Raw genomic sequence first — 3,523 nt, forward strand, 5'->3', positions numbered from 1 at the left:
GTGCAACTGAACAAGCTAATTATTCAATATTTTTGAATTGGCATATAATATTTTCTATACACATTTGTCCATATAGTCTACATGTTTATAAGTTTACCGGCCATGTGGTAATATCATTAAGATAATCTGAATTTTCATAATGATTAAGAGTGCATTCTCTAGAACCAGACTGCCTGAGTTTTATCCCGGTGACCTTTTGCAAGTTTCTTTACCTCTCTGTGAAATTGAGAGACTAATAATGTTTGTCACATAGGTTTGTTGTAAGGATTACATAAATTAACACAGCTGAAGTGTTTGAAATAGAGCCTAGCACATAGTAAAAGTTTCAATGAATGTTAACTAATTTTTCTTCTTCCTTTGTTCTCCTCCTATTGGATGGTTTAGTTGCATCCAACTTGTGATGCCTTTTGACCTGCATCACCGATGCCAGCTGGTTGGCTGCTTCTGGATTTCTTGTGGCCCTTTTGTCAGGGTGTCTTGTCAGAACACTTGGCAAATGTGTATCAAATGCCCAATGCCTGCCACTTTCTTGAACGGCAGCTGTACAGAAGAAGTAGAAGAAGTCAAGAGAGATCTGACTCCAAACTCACGTCTGTTGCTTCCTGGCTTTGTGATTGGGCAAATCACTTTCCTTTTCAGTTTCCTTGTCTGGAAGTGGGGCTAATCGTCATGGTCTCTTAGGGTTGTTAAAAGTATTGGAGGTGGGGAATATGAAGATAATGTAAGTTGAGCCTGTGGCATATGGTCAGTGCTCAATAAGTTGAAGCTGCTACTTCTCAGCATGTGGCTAAACCCTCCAGATGCTGTACCTTTCCATCTACGTCAGGCTCCTTCCCAGGGCCTTCAGCTGGGACTGCTTCTTTCTCCGTGGCTTATTCTTTATGATATGAATAAGCCACTAAAGGGCTTTGTTTATTTATAAATGGTAACTTACTCTCTCAAGTGGCTGTAGTAGGACAGATGTCTTCATGTTAAAAGTAATCGCTTCTCAAAAGATGTCAAGGGTAGAATTTGTGAGGCCTGTTATATAGTTCATAACGTGTGTCCGATAGAGTCATCCGAGGATATTTTTGAGATGGACTACCCAAGGCCCTAAAAAAAGGGATTGTGATTCAGCAGGTGTGGGATGGCATTTGTGTTTCAGAAACAATTTAAAGCAAGATACTGAGAGCAAATCAATTCTCAGCTCCTGTGAGGTTTCTCTAATCTGGAATCAGATGAAAAACACTGATGCCCGTCTGAAATTTTCAAGGCTGCATTTGAAAATGTTCTCTCCCCTCAGAGTAAGTTTGAACACTTGACACTAAAATATTTTGGCACTTACTGATTTTTAAATCAGAAAGCAATTCTAAAGTTTTATTAACAAAGCCATATTTCAGGAGAGCAACAGTAGCCAATAACACCAAACATATATTTAAAGTAAACCCTAAATGCTGATTACGACAAAAAATCCAATGGTTTTTATTTAAACCATATTGACTGGCAGGGCATTCACTTTAGTGAAGACCAATGGTTCTCAAATTTGAGGGAGCTTCAAAAATCTCCTGGAGGCTTGTTAAAATAGATAGCTGCAGCTCATGGCCAGAGTTCCTGATTCACCGGGTCTTGGGCAATGCCCAGGAATTTGCATTACGAACCAGTTTCCAGGTGATACCGATGCTGCTGGTAAGGGACCACACTGTGAGAACACTGCCCTAGCCAAAACGTGAGGATAGATTCCTATTGGAGAATGGTGACAAAAGTCTCTCTGAGCTGTCAGGTAGACAGAGGACTACTGACAGTCTTGGGAGGAAATTTACTTGTGATTCATCTATATTTTGTAAAATGTTCAGTATTTCCTTTTGGGAGAAAGAACTGAAACGACAAAAGAACATAAATTTTTTTTCCCCAAAAAATCTTAAAAGGGAGGACCCTGGAAATAAACATTTTTGTGCTTCCTTCAGGAGTTTTTATTATGCAGTGCAGACAACTCATAGATTCAATCATTTCCCAAGTTATATTGGCTCCCCTGTGCTCTGTTGAACACATGGAGGCACACAACATGCCTGCTCTCTGTGTGGCAGCTTGTGGTTTCTAAGAGCTCATGATCCTCTCTGATGCCCTGCCTGAAGAGAGAAAATCTGCAGCTTTGCTGGCAAGCCCGGAAAATACCACCCCACCCCCCAACCCCCCAATAATCCAATGCTGAAGGGGTTTCAATTGAAAAGTCTTCTTGTCACTCAAAGTTCTTTCCCTGACCACCTGAAGGTCTGCTGGGAGATCAGTAATAATTAATAATCAATTAATTATTAATCAACCTAATTAGCAAATTGGCTGAGTCTTAGAATGAGTCACTATAAATAAGCAATAATACATCTTGGTTGGATTATGTTTCCCCAAAAGATGTTGAAGTCCTAACTTACAGTACTTGTGAATGTATTTATTTGAAAATAGGCTCTTTTTAGACAATCAAATTAAGATAGGGACATTTGTTCTCCATATTTAAGAGTCTCTTATGGTTTGCCTCCCTCCCTCTCTGTAACTGTTTTTTCTCCTTCCCTTCCTCCATAGTCTTCTGTTAAGTTTCTCAAGTTCCACATATGAGTGAAAACATATGATATCTGTGTTCTCTGACTTATCTCACTTAGCATAATACCTTCCAGTTCCATCCACGTTGCTACAAAATTTCACTCTTTCTCATTGCCACATAGTATTCCATTGTATATATAAACCACATCTTCTTTATCCATTCGTCAGTTGATGGACATTTAGGCTCTTTCCATACTTTGGCTATTGTTGAAAGTGCTGCTATAAACATGGGGGGTACATGTGCCCCTATGAATCAGCACTTTTGTATCCTTTGGATAAATTCCTAGTAGTGCTATTGCTGGGTTGTAGGGTAGTTCTATTTTTACTTTTTTGAGGAAAAAAAGTTTTCCAGAGTGGCTGCACCGGTTTGCATTCCCACCAGCAGTACAAGAGGGTTCCTGTTTCTCCACATCCTCACCAGCATCTGTTGTTTCCTGAGTTGTTCATTTTAGATACTCTGACTGGTGCCAGATGGTATCTCAATGTGGCTTTGATTTGTATTTTCCTGATTAGGAATGATATATATTTTTTTAAGTAGGCACCACGCCCAATGTGGGGCTCCAACTCATGACCCTAAGATCAAGAGTTGCATGTTCCACTGACTGACCCAGCCAGGTGCCCCTAAGCTACCTAGTTTGTGGCATCAGGTTATGGCAGTTCTAGAAACTAACATGGCATTTATTTATGAATACAAATATTATTGTTACCCATGATATTGTCATATTTCCACTTCATTAAAACTTTTCTAATTTTTTCTCACTGTTAGTTTTATTTGGTATTAACTGTCCGGGAAAGCAGAGTGCATTTTAATAAATAGTTGTTAATGTGATTTGCCGTGTACTTTGAGTGGGGAAAAAAGTGTTTTGAGTGTATTTCTGTACTTGTTTTACTTCTGTAGGCACTTGTGGCCTTAGGTAATTAACACTGCTTACACATGTTTTTGCCTAAAATGAAA

This window comes from Acinonyx jubatus, chromosome C1 (genome assembly GCF_027475565.1).
Source record: "Acinonyx jubatus isolate Ajub_Pintada_27869175 chromosome C1, VMU_Ajub_asm_v1.0, whole genome shotgun sequence".
NCBI classification, from domain to species: Eukaryota; Metazoa; Chordata; class Mammalia; order Carnivora; family Felidae; genus Acinonyx; species Acinonyx jubatus.